Source organism: Palaemon carinicauda, chromosome 26 (genome assembly GCF_036898095.1).
Source record: "Palaemon carinicauda isolate YSFRI2023 chromosome 26, ASM3689809v2, whole genome shotgun sequence".
In the NCBI taxonomy this organism is placed as follows: Eukaryota; Metazoa; Arthropoda; class Malacostraca; order Decapoda; family Palaemonidae; genus Palaemon; species Palaemon carinicauda.
In genome coordinates, this window is record NC_090750.1 from 59,502,357 (window position 1) to 59,524,765 (window position 22,409).

The window sequence follows — 22,409 nt, forward strand, 5'->3', positions numbered from 1 at the left end:
TGGGTGTCTGATGGGGATATTTTGTACAAATTTCTATGAAGGAACAAAGATGCGTAAACCTTAATATTGTTGCAATTAGTTTGCTTGCGCTTATATGAAGTATATTGAGTAATTTCTATATTAGTAAAGCCTACATGATCAAGACAGAAGAGAATATATTTGTGAAAATAGGGATTTTTAGGTTGTTTTGGGGATTCTTTATCAGGAGTATTGGAGATTTTTATACTACCCCCATCTGGCAACACTGCGAACACCCACCGGCCATTTGTCATTATTCATTTCTGTCAAAGTGTCAAGATTCCTACAGGCTGCAAGATAACAAGGATTGTAAACTATGTTTCATCACCATATTTTAGGTAAACCACCTTTCAATATACTGTATATAATAGGGAAACCTTTATTGATTATAGTGTTTGATTTGACTAAAGTGATACTCCTTATATTGTTTAGTCTTGTATTGCTCAATGGTAGGCAATAGCCTTAACCCCCCATAAGTGTTTAGAACTTTTCTAATGTAAATGTTTAAAATAATCTTTATACACAGGTCTTGTGTACTATATAACCATGTGTAATGTGTATTTATTTTATATTATATTTGATTTGGGTAGTAATAAAAAAGGGTACTCCTCTCCTAATGTACTGCATTCACCATCCTCGTTTTCCTTCGTATGTCACAAATGAGTAGTTTAGAGAAAAGACCCATATTTGGAATAAAAATATTTTAGTTACTCTGGGAAGTTAGGAATTTTTGGGTGGTGAATACATGAAACTTAATTATGGCAAGAGATCTAACCGAACTAAACCAACTTAACCTAACCCAGGGTTTGGGACCAACTTAGGGTATTATTGTAGTCTATAACAGGGTAATGGAGCCATTATATTTAAGCATTTTAACAGAAAATATGTTTTCCTCTAGTTAATAACGTGATTTAACCGATTTTCGCCGTCATTTCAACAGGAACAACTAGTTTGGCTTCTTGAAGTTACTTGTACTGGTTGTTCTGTTTGTTTGCGGTTGAAATGAAGGTCAAATTTGGTTAAAACACGTTATTTGCTACAGGAAAACATATTTTTCTGTTTAAAATGATACGCTGTAGACTTGTAAAACTTTACCCAACTTACTGTGCCCCACCGTCCCTAACCTCACATACGATGCCAGGAAAACTCCCAAACCCAGATAAAATGGTACATGTCTATGGATACCCACCTCTGCTTATGGTTGGGTGCATGCACATGTCTTTGGGTCACCAGGCCGTCTGCTCACATAGAAAATTTTAATTCTTCCTAGCAGCACCCATCATCACCCACACCTAATGTATTTACTCATATGTTGATCTCCCAGCCATATATAATTATTCACTTGCTTGTCTAAGCTCTGCCGTGGCTCGCTTTGCTCACAAATCAACAGTATCTCTGCTCATCTGTTCTGGCAAGCCGTATGTTGCGCCAATCTTGTTAGCCACTTGGACGAGTATTTTAGGTGGCAAATATTCAGAGATTCAACTGCTTACACTACCATAAAAAATTTTAAGCAATTAATCGGGACATTTATGGACGAATATGGAGAAAAAAATGTTATTGGAAGTATTCCTATCTATTACTAGGCCGATTAATTCGCTACTTGTCCTCTCACTTAAGATATTCAATATTTAGAGTATGGATATGTGTTAGAGGTGTCTACAATATTTTTCATTGTGGTTTATAGTACTGGGGTTATGCCAAAGAGACTTAAGATGATTGTAGTCTGACCACTTACCACTGATTGAAATATTGTACTGCCCTCTTTAATGTGTTTCTAAATTAAAGTGACTAGTGTCGAAGCATCACACTTCCAAGTCAATTTTTAGCCCTGAAATAACTTTGCAAAACTTTTTTAGTAAATATGCGATACTTTAATTTATAGACTAATGCATGAACTTTATATTTTTCTTGCTCACTATCTTGTGTTTTATGAATTTCTGACTGTTAATATTTGGACAAACCACACATTCATGATTTTACTTAATCCCCCCTATAAAAACAACTACGGGGTATACCAGTGGGAAATGACAGTTTGGGTGGGGAAAAGCAAAAGAAAGTGACTTGCAGTAATGATATTGACGGAAATGCATAATAAACACAATATAACCAGTCGTATAAAATATATCGGATACGTAAGTAATGGGAAAGCTAAGGGCGAATATATGATACTTTAATTTCTAGCCAAGTACATGAACCATGTATTTTTCTACTAGCTATTTAGTGCTTTATCCATTTCTGACCATGAATATTAGAGCAAACCACTGAACGGAGAACATTTTCAACATACAGTACTGTACATACGTAATAAATTGCCAAAGCTGATGAAATTACACTAAATTTTGACAGTGTACTTCCCTCTTGAAGACATCTTCATGTGATGGTAGTCATGCTGGAACTGAAGGGAAGGGTATGGAAAAGATGGCTGTCGTAGAACATTACCCGGGAACATAATTGGTTTAAAAAGCCAGGTAATGATTACAGTACAGTAAGTCATATGAGAAACAGAACAGTTAGTAAAAGCAAATGCAAACAACGCATGTGCAGTGATTCATAATCAGTCTTTAAAAGTAAACAAATGTACAAGTACTTCGAAATAAAGTTCACTTTTTAATCTATCGATACGCAAGTTATTTCCTAGCCCTCATTAATCATACAGAGTAAAAGGCCAAACAGGCCAGCACTCGTTCATTTCTTATAGAGAATTCCGGTTTCGCTATAAGTTGAAGTATCATATATTAACTTAACTAAGTAATTAGCCTACACCATCGTCCTTTCTTAAGTTTTAGGGATTAGAACCGAGTGGTTACTATATCCAAGATGTTTCTCATCCCAGAAGACTAAAGCAGAGGCAAACCTTGGAAACTAGACACTTATAGTAAGAACTGAATGTTCACAAAGAAAACATTATATACTTGATTAGGATTTTCAGTGCCGGTTTAGTATGTGGCCTACCTTTCGGATATAGCCTACGAAAATCTATCTGTTTTAGTATGTGACCTAACCTAACCTAACCCTAACCTAACCCTAACATAAACTAAGCTAAACTAACCTAACCTAACAAGCCAGGTAGGCCACATACTAAACCAGCACTGGATTTTCACTATGTCCTGCAAATATCAAACATCTGTATTACGCCATATAAGGTGAATTTTTAGAAGGACAGCTGAATTCCAAAATTGCAGTTAATTTGATAATCTTGAATTGAAGGAACCAATCAGGTTTCTGCATTTCTATTGTACCCACAATTCGAGAACAATAAGAAGAAAATTATTGGGATTACCCTTGTGTATTGCCAAAGACAACATGCCAACTTGAGCGAAACTTGTGTAGCAATATAAGAATGTCCTCCTGATAACAATAGAGATGATAATATTCATCGGCAAATGTATCTGTATTCATTAATTTCCAATAGATTTGATTAAGTTTTTCATATCAGTCATCTCAAGAAGATAATTTATAGATGGTTTTAAAAAATTAGATATCTAATGTTGGCTGAAATTGTTAATACCTTTATGTTGTTACCAATGTTTCTTTCATGTAAATTTAGGCCACTGCAGGTGTCATTAGCCTACTGATAGACATTTAAACTTTTATGTAATTTATCACAAGAATAGCTTCAAACTCAAGATAAAGTTGAAAATTTGAGTAATAACTACTGTCCCATAGTTACCTAACATCTCTATATACTGTACTGTATATATACTTTTTCATGACGAGTATGTAATGTCAATAAATTTTCCATTTCAGTCGATGAGTCACTTCAAGATCGAAATGACCGTTATTCTTTGAGTCATATCAGTACGGTACATCGCTTGATTTGATTAAATAAACTATATTACAAGAATGTGTCAAGTATCAAGGGAATTCAGCAAAGAAAGAAAATCTATAGTTTTGATTATCAACTTTAGGGTAAGTTTATGAACTTTTAATTTATATTCAACGGAGTAGAAGCAGAAGCCCATTTTCACCCCCTCACTTTCATCAACAAGCAGTCTATTGAATCCAAATGGCCTTTACCCAAAATCTAATTCTTTCGGGTTTGCGATTGTAATGATATTATGTTTCGACATGAATAAAAACCCTTTTACTCTTTACTATGGATATATATGTTCCGGCTTGCTGGAAACTAGCCATAAACTTTTATGCGAGGTATAACAACCCATCGCTAGGGAGCTGGAATTAGACCAGCTCACACACTCGCTTAGTGTATAACATCACTTTGTTTTTTGGGTTCGGAAAAGTGAAGCTGTGTCTTCTCTCTCCACCGCTAATAATGAAACTACCTGTAAACCAAAGTATTTCTTGGGTGAGCAGGTCAGTAGACAAGGGAAGAGTAAGTCCAAAAGGAATTCGATGGCAAAGAATTCCCAACATATTCTCCGGCGCCTCATTCTCTCTCCGCGGCCTCTGCTCATACTTTCGTCATTCGAGAACAAACAAGCAAGTGTGTTGATCGTTGACCCCTGGATAACCCTCGGTTTTGGAAGGTCCGGATGCTTCCCCTAGCAAAGCATCTGTTCCCACAACTGCAGGGGTCTCTCCCGTTGACTTTGCCTTCCTTAAAGCTTTCAGGTCACGCCACTAAGGAATGGCTCTCGGAGTCGCAGATTTGTGGAGTCACAGCGCAAGCACACATCTGCCTCCTCAGGGTTCTGCCTTGGCCTCCCCCCCCCCCCCCAAGCCTCTGGAGGGGTTTTCTCTCTTACAGGTCTCGTTTCTCTCGCTGATGCGTTCTTTGCAACACCTCAGCACGAGAGGCGTTGCTGGTGGGTTTTCTCCAGTGTGCCTCTCAGGCCAGCGATCCGTTCAGGGTGAGCGGGCAGCAAGCTCAGCATACCGAGTCAACCCAGCGGCCTAAGCTTGCTCAGCACACTAGGTCTGTCAGAGAAACTTTTTTACTCCTTTCTGCCCCCATAGGAGCAAACTTCCCCCCCCCCCCTTTTTTGCAGAGACATCCTCCACAAATTGGCAACAGAGGCATTGCTGGCAAGGTCTCCCCGGAGTCCCGGGTGAGCATAACAGCTGGTCTCGGTCAGTCGGCTGAGCTTGCCCAGTGTCTTGAGCTCCCTCAGCTTGAGAACTGTGTTCGAGCGGTTCCTTCAACCTACTAGGAAGGTCGCTCTTCTCACCAATCCAAAAGGGCTTCCTCTCTAATGGGGCCACCCCTTCGAGCTGATTATATGTTGATTTTGGACATGCCTATGCCTCACTCCAGTTTTTCCGAGTTGAACTCTTCGGAGCACCCAGATGGTGATGACTGCCGATCGCTAATCATCATATCCCCAGGGTACAACAAGTCTCGTGAGACATAACCCATCAGGGTTATTGCCTCAGACCTCTACTTCCTTTGGTATGGATAGCTCTTTAGAGCACCCATATGGTGATGCCCTCCCACTGCCAGGGAACAAGTCTCATGAGACATAATACCTTGCAGTTTTTGCCTCAAGCCTCTACTCCCTATGGCATAGAGCCAGCTTGTTCTGATATGCACCACTTTGATGGCACTCACACATTTGTGAACATGTTCATAATGCTACAGCTCATGAATGGCGGAAACCTAGCCTATCACCTGAGAATTCATGTGATAGGAGGTGAATTGGAGTTAACACTATTGGTCTGAATGTCCTGACTTGCCAGATTTTAATCCAACCATGTTGGTTATAGGAACTTTCTCCCAAGTAAATGCCCAAGTCTCATATTACTAGCAAAGCTACAATCCCAGATGGAAAAGCAGGAGGTTACAAGACCAAGGGTTCCAACAGAGAAAAACAGCTCAGTGAGGAAAAGAAATAAGTAATAAAGTACAATGGAAGTAATGAACAATTAAAATAAAATTTTTTAAGAACAGTAATAACATTAAAATAAATTTTTCATATATAAACTATAAAAACTTGAAAAAAAAAATGGAAAAGTAGAATGGTGTGCCTGAGTGCACCCTAAAGCACGAGAACTCTTAACCCAAGACTGTGGAAGACCATGGTACAGGGGCTATGACACTACCCTAGACTAGAGAATAATGGTTTGATTTTAGAAATGATTTGTATTATTTCTAGAAGCAGTGTTTCGAGCTTCACTACGTTATACTCCTGTTAAAAGTTTTAGGTTTGTGTAGTTAGGAAAAATACAAATTAAAAAATTTGAGTTTACTTTGTCCATTCCCATTTCTTCTCTTTTATCTTCTAATTCATTATATGACTGCAACATTCTCCTCCAGTGGCACCTCAGTATGGAATGGTTTGACCCAGCACCACACTGTATGGTTTAAATTTTATAAATCAAATCAATTGAATACAATATTTTCAAAGGCATACAAGTATGAAATTAATTTCACCTTGTTACTGAGTAGGTGTTGCCCATGCAGTGACATTGTATCTCTCTCTCTCTCTCTCTCTCTCTCTCTCTCTCTCTCTCTCTCTCTCTCTCTCTCTCTCTCTCTCTTTGTGTTTTTATTTGCCTCTCATCCTTCCCTATGGTCATTCCAATCTTGATTCTTACGAATTAAAATCTGTGTTTGTATAAAGTAATAAGAACAAGGTTCTATTTCTATTTGAGAATCTTTCGTTTCATATTCTAGAATAGAAATTGCATTTCTATTGACGAATTGATTGTTAATTGATGATGATGATTGGAATACAGTACAGTACAGTAATTCAGTAAGCATCGCATTAGGGTAAAAAATACCTTTTATTTGTTTACATAATATATTTGAGGTTCCTAGAAAATAATTATCATAATGAAATGTGTCAAGGTAAATTGTATTGATTCTGATTCTTGACTTCATTTCAGGTTCCTGAAGTTGTGGATGACTGCTTTTATGATTCACGACGATTCAAATGACCTGTAAGAGGAAGGAAAAAATCTTGATTAGCATCCGTGAACCCAAGATATCTTGAATTTAGGAGGATAGGGCATGCAGCACAACGTTATTACAAGTCATGGAAGAAATCCGATTAACAAGAAGAAAAAATGAAAAAGAAGCAAGTTAGAAATGAAAAAGAATTATACTATATCAAGAAGGCAAAGCAAATAGTCTTATGAAGAGAAAATAAATTAAAAACTGTTGTTTTTACAAGTTTTAGAAAAATTGGTACTAAGGTAGAGAGCTTTAAAGTATTCATTGTCTTCAATTATAACTGTTTAGAAATCTATTTTAAGTTAAATTCTCATCAACCCAAAATATGTAGATGAGTAGAGGGTTTGGATAGGTTGCTCCTCAAAATCCATTATTAAGAAAGGTTTTCTTCCATACAACAGAACTGGTCTTTCCAGTTCTAGCATGGAAGGAGCTCAACTTCGTATTCAAAGCATCCACTCAAGTTTCATTCTTGGTAAAACTTCTTTGTGGCTTTTTTCACTATTTGAAATATCATCCTTTTGGGTTCAGTTATTGGATGAATTTGATATTAGTTTAATTAGCTACTCCTATGTGATAAGTGTTTATCTTCCTCCCACTTTGTCTTTTCAATTTAAGTTTTGATATACAGTACGATATGTCTCATTGCTCAATGATTGGTTTAGGGAGGCAAATGATCATCTGTATGCCATGTAATGATGACGGGATACAGGCTTCTTTATTCAGCGCCCAACCCTTAGAGGGAAATGTTTATCTCCCCAGTCAACCTGCCTTGCATATAAGGGCTAGTTTGTGTGTTAAAGGTTTCGAATCACTCAGAAACGAGACTAAATGTCATGCCAAATCTTCATGGTATGCATTTTCAATTTTTTTCACTCCTGGAATGGGGAGTATTGTTGAATCGCAGGTGTCATCTTATTGTTTTAGCTTGCAACATGCTACCTTCTATAATGTGGTTTTGGGGTAGGAAACTTAATCTTAAGGCTTCTTATTCACTTATAAGTGATGCATAAAAAACCGGGTATCCATGAACTGTGAACATCTTTATACGTACATTCATTACTTATCTGGGTGTGTCTGAAGCAAAACTGTATCTGAAGTGCACAGCAATGTTGAGCTATACAACATTGAATTGTAGCATACATTGTCACTAACACAATAAGAAGATGAGAGTTAGGGTGAAAAAAGTTCAGTTAAGAATATATATATGTGCCTTTATATAAAAGAGAAGGATATGTGAATGAGGCCTTCTGTTCGTTGTTTAGTATATTTTGTAATTTTTCCTTTTTTCCGAACTTTGCAACTTCACTAGCTCCTGTCTCTTTTAGGTGTGAATTTTCTGCTTTCTGCAAAGTACATTTTCTGGATTATTTTAATTCTCATTTCATTGCTTTTAGGGCATATTAAGTCCACACTTGGGTCACCCATGGAAACTCCTCAGTTCTTGGGGCTGTGGCCAGAAATGGGGTTGCTGGGACAGCTTCCACATCCAGCATTTACTTATCTTAGGTTAGGTTAGGTCTCAATGCCTTAAGATAAAGATGACTTCTTTCCTGTCTCCTGTGGGCTTTGTGTGGCATTCTCATGGCCTTGTTTATTTCTTCTTATCTTTTATCATGATTTTTTTTTCATCATTTATATGATATATTTTGAGGTTTTAACATACCAGTAAATTGTACTATATAGGTCATCTATGTGCCATAAAATGTTTTGCCAAGATTCAACCCATGGAGAAGTTTAAGTCGACTAAGCCACCCTTTTGCTGTTCCTACCCTACTGTCCCTCATGAAGTGTTTCTGTCCTGTTCAATAATTGAAGCATGTTTTCAGAACACTACTCTGCTGTATGGTTTCCTTTCGCCCCTTGCTCAGGGATAGTTGTGAGTCATCTCTGATAAAGATAAAAAGCGTTTTCCTATTGTAGGTGTCAAGAACACCTTGTGTATCTCAAGATTAACATTTGAGATGTGTGCTGCGTCCCCTTCTCGTATTAGATTTAGTTTGGAGCTTTCTGCACTCCTTTGAGTTGGCACTTGCCTCTGCCATAATACCTTCTTACAGGGTTTTCTTTCTTCTTCACTCTGGGGATTAACTACTTCACTGTAATTGTACAGTGGCTACTTTCCTCTTGGTAAGGATAGAAGACTTTCTTTATCTATGGAAAGCAACTCTTCTAGGAGGAGGGCACCCCAAAATCCTACCATTGTTTTCTAATCTTGGGTAAAGCCTTGGGCCATAATTCTCGTTTTATGGTTCAGACACACATTTCTATTTGTTTTCTTATTTCCTTTCCTCACTGACCTATTTTCCTATTTTTCTTATTGGAGCCCTTGGGCTTATAGCATCCTCTTTTTCCAACTAGGTTTGTAGCTTAGCAAGTGATGATGATATATCCAACAAATCCATTGTGTATTTGTTTTGCCTGATTATTGTGACTAGTCATTCTCTGAAGGGTGGGAAGGATCATATTGCAAGTACTGTACTTCATCCTCTCATAGTCATGCAAGTGGTACTTGAAAGTCATTGTTGTCAGTAATATCTGTCTTTGCATATAATGTCCCTGGCATGTCATGTACATTCCTTGTTCCCTGATGCATGACAGTTTATTCCTGTAATGCATAATAGGAGGGAAGTGTTTCAGTAAGAATATTTAAAAGCTTATGCTTCCCTTTTCCAGAATTTGTTCTCCCAATTAGATATCTATTCAGGCATTCTCTTGTCTGCAGCTTTTTACGAGTGATGTTTTACCATCAAAGTTTTTCATATTACCTCTTACTGTAGTCATATTAGAAATGTTCATTCCACCTTCCCAGATACAATTCGAAAAGCCCATCTCACCTTCCCTGATGCATTGCCCTCTGGTTAGGTATAAAAGTCCATAAGTGGCCCCCTTATGAATATTGGGATTATTATTATTATTATTATTATTATTATTATTATTATTATTGTTGTTGTTGTTGTTGTTGTCGGGTTTGTTGTTATTTATTATTTATTTATTAGTTATTATTATTTATTATTATTAATATTATTAATATTATTATTCATTATTTATTATTTATCGTTTATTATCTATTATTACTACTACTACTTCCTAAGCTACAATCCTAGTCAGAAAAGCAGTCCTCAGGTTAAAAGGTTCGACTTGTAACATTTCATAGATATGATGCAGGTCCTATAAAGGAATTTATAATTTTATTTTCTTGTTAGTTTCATTTTATTCTATGTTTTATAAGTGTTTATATTACAGTAGTGCTAGTTATGTTTCCATTCATGAAATATTTTTGTGTATACTATATTAACAATTGCATTAGCACAGGTGAGTGATGTTGGTGCTTGCTTACATTACTATACTTGAGTTTGATCCAACTTCAAAACTTGAGGTACAAAACAGGAATAAATCTCTACTATAACCTGAAGATGTATACTGTATTTAATATGTTGTAAAAAAAATGCTTTCTATTTTGCTTCAAAGGGTAGAAACCAAAATAATGAATTTTTGTACTTGACTGCCCTCTCATTTTTTTATATTGTTCTTTGACTTTTTTTTTTTAAATAAAATGTGTTTTGTGTTTGTTATCTCTCTCTCTCTCTCTCTCTCTCTCTCTCTCTCTCTCTCTCTCTCTCTCTCTCTCTCTCTCTCTCTCTCTCTCTCTCTCTCTCTCTCTCGTAAAAATTATTAGTACAAATTGTCGAGACCAAAGTTCTAAAACTGAATGCCATCCATATTTACTTCACATAAATTAATACAGTATTATTCCTAAGTCATGTCTTTCAGTGTTTTTTTTTTCCCACATGAATTAATACAGTATTATTCCTAAGTCATGTCTTTTAGTGTGTGTGTTTTTTTTTTTATGTCTTGCTGTTAAACTTAGTTTTTTCCCTTTGATTTGTATCTTATCCATAAATCTGTTCCCGTTAGCTCTTCTGCCCCATCTTTTATCTTCACGTTTTGACAGATATTTGGCTGTTGGCATTTCTCTCTGGGTAGATTCATTGAGGCCTCATATCCAAGTGATGTATATTTTCCTTTTAATAGTTAGTCATATGTCAAAATCTATCTACATAAAGCACTTTTGTATGGTTCAGCATCATCTTGGAGCCCTTCAGCCGTTAAGTTTCCTTCCCCATCAAGATATTTTTCATAAATTGTTAAAAGTTAAAGTATGGGACATAAGCCATTTCTCATATTTTCTTTTCTCACAACGTTGATTTTCATGATTCCAATGTCCTGTATGCAAGTCCTAATATCTGTTTGCAAGTTGATTAGATTTTCAGTAATTATTCTTATTAACTTATTTTTTTTAAAAGATTCCAATTCTGCATGGTTTTCAGATCTCCAGCTCTACTTTGGCAATGTTCCCAAACTGTTTCTCCCTGCTTAATTTTTACTTGTAAGCTATGTCTTCCGATTCCATCATCAAAAGTAATGCTCTGTTTTTTTCCTATTTGTTTATTTAGATCATCACACTAATATACCTTCAGACTTACGCAATTGTCTCTTCATATCATAGGCTTTACAAAAATGTTGGCTGTTCATCTGATTCTCCTCATTGTGATGAGTAGTGAACTAAAAAACATGCCTTTTTTCATCTGTAATATCTTAACTTTTATGTATTTACCCTGATTGTGTCGTATCAACCATTTAATTGATGATTACACCTAGTATCTTTAGATTTTCTCGTTTTCTCGCTGTTGTTCCATCATAATTTACGTTTCTATCGTTTCTCAGATGTCTAGTGCCTTATCCAGGAGGTGATAATGTTGGGTTGGGTTTCTGTTGTTACTGTAAAGTTTGATACCCAACTCTATTGCTTTTTCATTGTTTATGAGGGCTTAGTTTTGCTCACTTGAGGTTTTTGCTTCTCAATTTAATCTACTGTATTCTCTCTTGCTTGCTTAAACACCTTTAATTCTTTTCATATGTTTAAAATATACTTCGTCCCCTTGGTTAGTTCTTTCATCCACCATCAGTACGTTCCATATTACTTATTCCCTTTGTATACACGTCACCCTATATTTAACAAGTGCCTCATCCCCTTAGTTTTTTCATCCATCATCAGTATTTTCATGTTACTTATTTCCTTTATCTGTCTACACATCATCCATGATATGACATCCATCAATTTCTTTGCATCATCATATACTGTTACTACACTTTGGTTTGTACCCCTGCTTCTAGTACCATAATCCCTAAAATTTCATGTGTCTATCTGTCATATCCACACTTTATTTCTTCGGCCATTGTTTTCCTGTGATAAATCTAGATTTCATATCCCATTCCATACCTCCAAAGATGCAGTGTGTGTAGCTAAAAATCTCTTGCAGCAAGTTTTCTCTCTAAAGTTACTTGTAATCACAGTAACCACTTTTTCTAGTCATCTTCCCCAACATTGGCCTTGTGTTCTTGGCAATCACTATAAAAACGATAGATATCAGTTTTTAGTTTTCATTTTTTTTATCTTGTTCTTTACAAAATTAGTCCAGTTACCTGTAACCTAGTTAAAAGTATTTTATGATATTTCCTCCTAGTTGCAATATTTTACATTTTCATATCAGATAATGGTCGCCGTTACAGTATACAGTTCTTTTTTCCACAGTTATACCTATGCTAAGGAGTTGGTTACCTGATGCACCCTCTCCAGTACCTTCTATCAAGACCTCTTCCACCAAACCTCTTCTCTCCATATCCTTCACGTTTTCTCACCGTTTAATTCTCTGCCTTCCTCTCAATCATCTCCCTTCAACATGTTCCTTCCAAGTCGTCCTCACTCGCTCCCCACCAATCATCAACACATGCTCTCACCATTTTAGTCTTGACACACTTATCACCTCTGTAATCTTTACTAAACCTACCATCCTTATTTCATCATTTCTCAGTTTTCCCAGCAGTAATATTACCATGATCCATCTTGACATTCTCATCTCTGTTCTTTCAAGTGTTGCTTCCTCTCTTCGTCTTAGAGCCCATGTTTCTGATCAGTACATTAACTCTGGTCTTATTATTGTGCTATAGTGGTGGTCAGCATACAGTTCCTATCACTCAAAAATATAATGTAGTTTTATTTTTAATCAGTCAAAGACAATTTGATATTCCCTTTCCTCTCGCCATTGTCTATTTTACTCCTTTCATTAACCATACATAAGAGAGAACCCTCTCCACAGGTGTCTACATTTTGACATTTCATGCTGTTCCCATGTTTACCCCCCGTTAGTCACCCATGATTTTGTTTGGCCTCTTATTTGCTTTCTAGTTACCTTGTCTTATTGAGATTCAGAACTTTGGTCAGAACAATAAAGATTTTAAAAGTAATATAATTTAAAAAAGATAATTTCTTTGAACTCTATTTTTTTACTACAAGTATAATTTTTTTTAATGCATCTTTTCCTTAACATTTTTTTTACCTGTCCAAGTGCCACTGCTTTTTCAGGTACGTTTTGCACTTAGTCTGAATAGAACCCAAATGTATAATTTTACTGGTTAAAAGTTTTAAAATTTGGTTATTCATTGATAAACTTGGAGTGGTTTCATATATTGAAATTTTTTATTGCCTATGAGTATCAGTTAGCTGTGTAGATTATACTCAGCTGTAAGTATCTATTTTGGGTTTTGATTGTTTAAATGGTCAGAATTTGGTATTACTTTTCCTGTTCTATGCTTTTGATGTTGTCTCATCAGCATTTGACACGATAAAAATACCGTTTAAAACTGTACTATACTGTATTTTGTGTTATATGTATCACAAGATTCCCCTGTCTGTTGGCAGAGGCAAACACTTTGAATAGTGCGGTTCTGTTATTGCAATGAAGTCCATTCTTTTTGTGAGGTGCATGTACTATACAGTACTGTACTTGGGAAATTTTAATACAGTATCGTGTAGAATAAACAACTGGTGGATAATGTGCTTTCAAGCACTCTCTTTCTGGGTTGCTGTGGCCTGATTGGTAACGTCTCTGCCTGGTGTTTCCCAGTCGCGGGTTCGAGTCCCGCTCAGACTCGTTAGTCCCATTAGTGTCTGCAACCTTACCATCCTTGTGAGGTAAGGTTGGGGGGTTTGGGGTAGCCTATAGGTCTATCTGCTGAGTCATCAGTAGCCACTGCCTGGCCCTCCTTGGTCCTAGCTTGGGTGGAGAGGAAGCTTGGGTGCTGATCATATAATATATGGTCAGTCTCTAGGGCATTGTCCTGATTGCTAGGGCAATGTCACTGTCCCTTGCCTTTGCCATTCATGAGCGACCTTTAATGTGTCCAATAGCAAGCTTGTCCATACCTTGGCAAAGGGTAAAGTTAAGTTCTTCATGGCTTTAGATGAATCATTTACGTTTCATGCCCCTGAGCGTTCATTTGAAACTCTCGACTTTACGTTTCAAGAATGGATTTAAGTTTCGCCATTGAGAAGTTCTATGGAAAAGAAACTATATTTACTGTTACTTTGACTTGACATCAGCCTTCCTCATATTTAATCATAATTGTTTGGAGTTACCATTATCTTTGATAATTTGCATTTTCTGCAAGAATTCCCATCTTGTACTTAGTCCGTGATCTTGAAATAGATTAGCTGATAACCAAATGTCTTTGGACTTTTTGTCTTTGTGAGAGTTGACTCCTGTCTTTTATGCAGCTGTCAATGTATGTATGGTGTAAGACTTAATCCAGGTAGTTGAAATATCTTGAAGTCCAATTGGTACTGTTCAGCTACTATTACAAAGATTGTCTCTTACCCGTTGTAGTTTTTGAAGAAAGGTGATGATTTCGGTTTAGTTTTCTTAGTGACATTACCTTGCAATAACTGTTCTTCCCTCTTTGTAAATTTTGTTTGAACTGTGGTGTTAGTTTCAGACTTGGGTGTAATAGGGAATGTGTTCAAACATTTGCCAGGTGCTGTTTTCGAGTCACTTATGCTCAGGTATCCAGATTAATTGCAAAGACCTATGAAATACCATATCACCTCTGAAATCAAAGGGAAATAAATGTTCACCTTGAACTTAGCTGTATTTCTCTTCTCATTTACAGTGAAAATTTAAGCTTTTTGGTGATTTTGTGGACTGGGTATAGTGAGTGCAGCTGTATTTCTCTTCTTATTTACAGTGAAAATTTAACCTTTTTGGTGATACTGTTGACTGGTTATAGTGAGTGCACCTCATTTCTTATTCCATGCTGTATCTATTTGGATGTATTTTCTATCTTTTTTTTTCTTCTTTTTTTTTCATCCAATGTTTTATATGATCATATTCTTTTCATCCAATGTTTTATATGATCATATTCTTGTAGTTCTTTTTGTGTTCTTCCAATGTTTTATATATATGATCATATTGTTGTCGTTATTTTATTTCTCTCTTGGTGTTTATTATACTTCTCGGTGTTTTTTCTTTTTTTCCCAATTTGGGACCATAGGAGACTTCTAACATTATGCTTTTTTAACTAGCATTGCATATTGGATTGTAGTGATAATGATGCTCCCTTTGAAGAGCCTCACTATACACTGCCTCTGTCCTTGTTGCATTACTACTAAATATTGGGCTACCAGAGGAAATTTGCTGCTTTGACCAAAAATGTGCAATGGTGTTCGAGCTGTACCATTTGCACTAATTATTCTAAAACCAAAGGACTTAAATGCTTTTTTCAAGTTCATGGAAAGCTGCTTTTATGGTATTGATTAGCTCATATTCTTGTGTAGTTTTTCTTTGTTGATTCCAGTGGCCTTCAAGCCTTGAATTTGGTCAAGTTCTTTATGAACAATGTTTCTTTGACTCTCTACAGATGCTGGTGAATTTTGTCATTCATGTGAAGGGATACTGTTTTTCCCGTTCGAATTGGAAACAGAATCTGATAATTAATCAGTAACTGATTTATTTTTGTTTAATTATCGTTTGTCATAAAATTGCCATTCTCTGTTTGGTGCTTCTCAAGGCATTATCCTTTGTACCCTACTACAAGAAATACATAACAATTTCAAGCAAAGAAGTGGAAACATTTGCTAGGTCAGTTGTGACATAGATCATTGCCTAAATATTTTACTTTTAACCAGTAATACTACATTTTATGTTTGTTGAGATCAGTGTACAGGTATTGTGTGAAAGTGGTTAGTAGATTTGTGTATCTCTCTCTCTCTCTCTCTCTCTCTCTCTCTCTCTCTCTCTCTCTCTCTCTCTCTCTCTCTCTCTTTCCACAGAAGAGCCATGTATGTGCACAAACCATTGATTACAAATGCCATTTTTATTTAGCATCTTAATTCAACTCCTGATTACCAAATTAACCAGATTTGTCTTGTTCATTCATTGGTGTCTTGCTCCAAGTAACCCGTAACAGTATCACAGTGGTTGTTTCTCCAAGCTGAATTTTTCAAGGGAAACTTAATAGTTTTAGTTACCTTTTGTCTGCAGTAATGTCTCATGGCAAACCCATCAGTCATACTTATCTATAACTAATGTACACGGCCGGTCAAAAATGATGGCTATGTATGCACGCACGCATACTTCCTGTCTTTTAATTGATTTTTTTATTATTGCTTTCATGTCATAATTATAAGTACATGCACTGTCCTGTTTTTAACTTGTGCACTATTTTATATTGGTTATTGCTGGTTATTGGCGATGTCAAATGTTTATGCCTCCTCCTTTAGGTATTTTCTCACCCTCTGACCATTGTGGATCCAGTCAGTTCTTGGACAGTTGACGAATGGTCCCTTCTTGTGCAGCACGGATTTCACCAGTCCAGGAGAGATGACCCTCCTGCTTCTAATCTCATATTTTTTTTAATTTCTGTACTGGGATTCTTTCATTCTTCTAGTGCTGTACTTCTAGATGCTCAATCTCTGATTTGTCCATTTGTGCTAAACTTTTTCCCGTGTGTGGAACTGCTACTCCTGACAATCTCTCTCACCTGCACAGCCTTGTAGCTTGCTACTCTCTGGAATGCTCCTAAACCTGCCTGTTACACATTCACAACAGGCTGTGTTTTTCATGTTCAAGCGAGTGTTCGTTTGTTCAGCATATGATGCCCCATCACTGATTGATTTCCTTGACATTGGGCCATTTAGCTCAAACTATAGATCAATTTCTATATGTTAACCTTTGATTTTCTTGGTTTTAGAAACTTATTTCTTAGCTTGTTAGTAATGCATAGTTAAGCTGCATCTTCCATTCATTGTTGTTTTCTATGACTTTAACTGGACTTTCCTGAATTCCTAGGGTAACTGGACTTTCCTGAATTCCTAGGGAGTAATTTTACCTCATGTCAGGTATGATTCAAGTGCATCTATGGCATGAGAAGGCCTCCTCTATGACTTTGTAGTTGCAGCAACTTTTGCACCCATTCTGTTACAGCTGTACTGGTATTCTCTGCCTTACCTGTACTGGTGTTCTCTGCTGTGTGTATACCTGTGGTACCAGCACCTAACCTGTACAATACTGATGTTCTCTGCTGTGGTACCAGCACCTTGCCTGTAAAGTACTGATATTCTGTTGTGGTACCAGCACCTGGCCTTGATGCTGCAGTATATTCTACTACTATTGTGATTGCTGCACTGATCACTGACAAAACTACTGCAGCTGCTCTGTGATTCATTGCTATGCATGTTGCAACGAGTCATATTTACCTTACTTTGCAGCTTTTTGGTGCTGCTATGATTTTATTTTACTGCTGTTGTGATGGTTAGAAATTTAGATATCTGCTTTTACAATTCCTTTAATTCTGGTTGTGTCAGCTCACTGTCATGAGTTGCATCTGCATCTAATTGTTTAGCCTTTTACCATAGCGTACCTCTGTACATGCTTCTTTTCAGTTTTGTCCTGGCATATTTTACTTCAGTGCAACTGATGGGTTCCCCCACCAGTTGATATTATTGCTGAGTGACTTCACAGTCCCCATGGATGGGCTTAATGGCCCAAATTCATTATGATGATACTGTTTCCTTCCAGGATGGACCTGTGAGCTTCACAACTCTCTTTTCTGCCAATGTTTGCGACAGCTTCCATTGTTGTGAACAAATTTATTGCTTCTAATTAAGATTCCAGTGACTATTTGTAGGCTATATTCCATTGTCACCAACTGGTTTTCATGTTTTTCTTTTCTAGAATCTTTATTGGCACTAACATATGTTTTAGTTAAGCAAGCAAACTTCTTGTGATGAGGATCCTTAATCCAACAATTCTTTTTCTATTATGTATCTTTCTTCTATGTTTTCTTCTGTTTTTATCACCATAAAATGATTTCATATGGAGCACATAATGCTGCCAGATTCAATTCTGAACCTCTACCTTTTGACTTCTAAAGGGAAAAATTGCTCCAGTTTACTCCTGGCCAGACCTTGAGTTGTGGGCGTTTCTTTTCATATTAATCTTCATGCGATATCAACACTGAAATGGATCAAGCGTCTTTCGATCGCAGTGAAAGAGAACTCTCTCTCTCTCTCTCTCTATCTTCTCAATCATTTTTGGGTCTGGTAATCCTGTAGGAAGATATCCTCGCCAAAGAGAGCCTGCTTTGTTGTAACGTTATCCCGTTTGTGGTTGGTGCACCTCACTTGCTGCACTCTAGCTATTCTTCATCATCATCATCTCCTATGCCTATTGACACAGAGGGCCTCTGTTAGATTTCGCCAGTCGTTTCTATCTGGAACTTTTAATTTAATACTTCTCCATTCATCATCTACTTCGTGCTTCATAGTCCTCAGCCATGTAGGTCTGGGTCTTTCAACTCTTCTAGAGCTTTGTGGAGCCCAGCTGAACTTTTGGTGATCTAATTCTGGAACTTCTAATTCAATACTTCTCCATTCATCATCTACATCGCGCTTCATAGTCCTCAGCCATGTAGTTCTGGGTCTTCCAACTCTAGTGCCTTGTGGAGCCCAACTGAACCTTTGGTGAACTAATTCCGGAACTTTTAATTCAATACTTCTCTATTCATCATCTACATCGTGCTTCATAGTCCTCAGCCATGTAGATCTGGGTCTTCCAACTCTTCCAGTGCCTTGTGAAGCCCAGCTGAACGTTTGGGGAACTAGTTTTTCTTGGCGAGTGCGAAGAGCATGCCCAAACCATCTATTACTCCTGTTTAATTTCATCCATTTTTTTTTCCAATCTCGTAACTTTTACTTTGTGATGCAGCTGCGTTACATTTGTCACACAATCTCCATTGCTGCTCTACAGAGCTGCAGGGTAATATGTAGCTGTCTCTATTTAGGACTTGGAAGCTGTTATTCGTGAGGTTATTTGGAAATCAGGAATTGATATTATTTGCTGCTAAATTAAAATATGCTACTGTATTTGTAAAGTTGAAGGTTTGTAAAATAAAACTTGGAAATTTTATCCTACTTGGCAATATCTCATTAAAGCTAACCCACTACTCAGATTAATACTAATCTAAATCTCTTTTCATGCTTTCTATTTTTCTCATTCTTTAAACTCAGCCCTCATAAAAAAATGTTAAAAGAAAGCCAAAATACACTCTTGATTAATAAAGGAGTATAAAGTTGAAAATTATCATTTAAAGACTAAATGAATTTGTCAAATATATGCAATTAAGATGATTTTCACTATATTAAAGTTCACTTGAATGAAAAGATTATCGTACAATTAAAACTTGCATTGAAACGGTCAAAAGTGCTGTAATTATAACATTGTAAATGACAAGTTATGGTCAACTGCTTGCGAGCAAAGTTAAATTATTAAATTTACTGATCAATGCGAATAAATTGATCATAAAGTCATATAGGTACGTGGACGAAATTTGAGATCCCCGTTAAATAAGGGTAAAGGTAGTGTCTAGATGAAATTGACGTCATAGTTTTCATGACGTCATATATAAAGAAAATTGTATGACAACGTGTAGGGTTACGTCACAAGTACGTGATGTCATATATTATGCGTCACTTTATGTAATGGAGGCGAGTCAATAAAATTCTATAAATAACCGGATACACTTTTATTTATATCCATAACATGTTTATGAAAAGGGGTGTGGTTACTCATTAATTTTGGTAATTAAAAAAAAATATATTTTTTTTACTCCCACGGAGCCAGCTCACAATGACCCGTGTCAGCTGAGTGTTCTCAACGGGGTGTGACCAGCCAGTAATCAGCATCGAAACCTATTCAAACGTTTCGAAACTGACAGCTGATTGCTGAGATGGGGGTGTTGAGAACCCCCTCCCCTCCCTTGTACTCTTCCACATGCATATGCGTTTTCTATGTCACTGCTGAAGAATGCAAGTACCTTCCATATGTAAAAGAAAACTGCTATGAACATAAGTCCGGGAGGGGGGTGGGGGTTACTCCCGAGATATGGCTGAGTTAACGTTCGCTCCCATAGCTATGTTTTTGTTTTGGTACTTGGAACTCTTGTTAGCGTAAGGTCTTGTGAAATGTGGTGAGAAACTCCGTAGAGTTTATCAAGTAGAGTTTCCTCAAATGTCAAAGTGTTTTGACCAAAAAAATCACAAGCCGAAAACTATGAATAACATAAGCGAAACTCTACGGGGTGTAAACATACAAAGACAATAAGCTTTCAGTTTTACCTTTGTGGTTTCTTACTGGAGTTTTTGCCTTGGTATAGAAAATGGGCGTCTTTTCCTTCAAGCTCATAGAATGACGGGAAATTTTACGTTAGAGATACATTACTTAAAGCAATAAATAATAATCTAATCGTAAATACACAGCGAAAAACGTCTTTTTCAATTATTTTAAAAGCTATTTGTAATGTAAATTTACTTTTAATTTCTCGATATGAACGGTTGGCTAAAATTATTTAGCAAGTTTACGGTACTTTACACAGACAATTTCTGACAGTTTTCCAGCATTCTAACGGCAAGTTTTACTTTAAGTTGTCAATGAGGATGGCTAAATTGGACTCATTTTATGATGATAAGTGTTATAACCACCAAAGATTTCAATTTCGTCAACAACACTGACTAATAGATGTAGAATTTAACGGCAAAATTCCAAATTACATTAAAAATTATGTTACAGTATCGCTCTACTCTACACAATTACTTTTAAAAAATCTTCGAATTATTAACACTGAAATGCATATATTACAGTACGCAAATACTATACACAAAAGTGGCTTGAAAATATTCGATTTTTCAAAACTGAAAATGCTAGTGTGCCACAGTAATACGCAAATACTCTACACAAGGGACTTTAAAAAATGTAGTTTATAAAACTAAAAATGTTAGTGTCACAGTAATACGCACATATTGTATACAAGGGACTTAAAAAAATTTCGAATTTTCAAAATTTAAAATGCTAAAAGTTGATGTTTCGCAAATACTCCAAACATGCGACTTTAAAAATATTCGAATTTTCAAAATTTAAAGATGCTAGAAGTTGATATATCGCAAATACTCCAAACAAGCGACATTAAAAATATTCGATTTTTCAATAATTGAAAATGCTAAAAGTTAATATTTCACAAATACTCCAAACATGCGACTTTAAAAATATTCGAATTTTCAAAACTGAAAATGCTTAAGTATCAAGTAATACGCAAATACTCTACACAAGGGACTTGAGAAATATTCGAATTATTAAACGTGAAAGTGTCATCTTCTAACTTTACAATTTCAATTAATGGAGTTCGTTCTTCCAAATACTTTTTCAGGCCTTTCCATGTAAATTTGATGCTAGGTTTTCATTTAGACTTGATATAATTCATATTCACAAATACGTCTTTTTTTTTTTTACAAGAATCTAAAAATAGACTGTATCTTTACTGTACTTGGTTTTCTCTCTCTTTGCTTGGTTTTAATTTTTCGATATTTTTGGTCAAAATTTCTTATATTAATCAAGTATAATACTTTGAGTTCTTGTAAATTGACATTCATAGAATTATAATGTATCAATTCTGAAGATAAGTGGCAATCTTTTTCTGCTATTTAGCTTCTTATGTCTTAAATTTTTTAATTTTACTAATAATTGACTTATTTTTTATTGATTTAAACTTCAATTCAACTAAGTTCAAGAGTCAGTGTGAAACAAAATCAAAGCTGAATGAATTAATTAAATTAGTTAGATTAACTTATTTCAATTATCTTTTTTTTGCAGATTAATTTTGATATCTTATTTCATTTTTGCTGAACTCTTGTATTTCAATTAAATATTTGATGACTTTAGTTTCTTAAATGCAAAGATATCTTTACTATTCAAGCATTATTTTAAGTTTTTATTTACATTTTTTCGCGAGCTTTCAACTTGTCATTTTCCTATTTTATTTTTTACGGATTGTTGACTTAATTACCTTAGCATCGATTTTGGTTGTAATTTTACTGTACTCAAAAACTTGACCCTAAATAAAAAAAAATGCTTTTCAAACAAAAAGTACTTCAATGCTCTTTTAAAATGTCTATTACATGCTGAGCTTTCATGTATGATACGTAGCACCTTATCGTAATTTCTTACACCTGCTTTGCACATTACAATTACTATAGTTTTTAGGTTTACCCAAATAATTTTTTTTTTTTTACATCATATTTAGGGAATCAGATCTTTACCCAACATTTCTCTTGAATTTAATTAATGTAATCTAAACTAATAATTTG

At 35.8% G+C, this 22,409-nt stretch overlaps 1 long non-coding RNA gene across 1 annotated transcript; it reads left to right on the top strand.

Moving 5' to 3' along the window:
* Window positions 1-234: 234 nt before the first annotated feature.
* On the top strand, window positions 235-10,634 carry LOC137619524 (uncharacterized). Its single transcript, XR_011039925.1, has 3 exons — window positions 235-356; window positions 3,769-3,930; window positions 6,808-10,634. It is a non-coding gene; the product is annotated as an uncharacterized lncRNA (long non-coding RNA).
* Window positions 10,635-22,409: the final 11,775 nt, after the last annotated feature.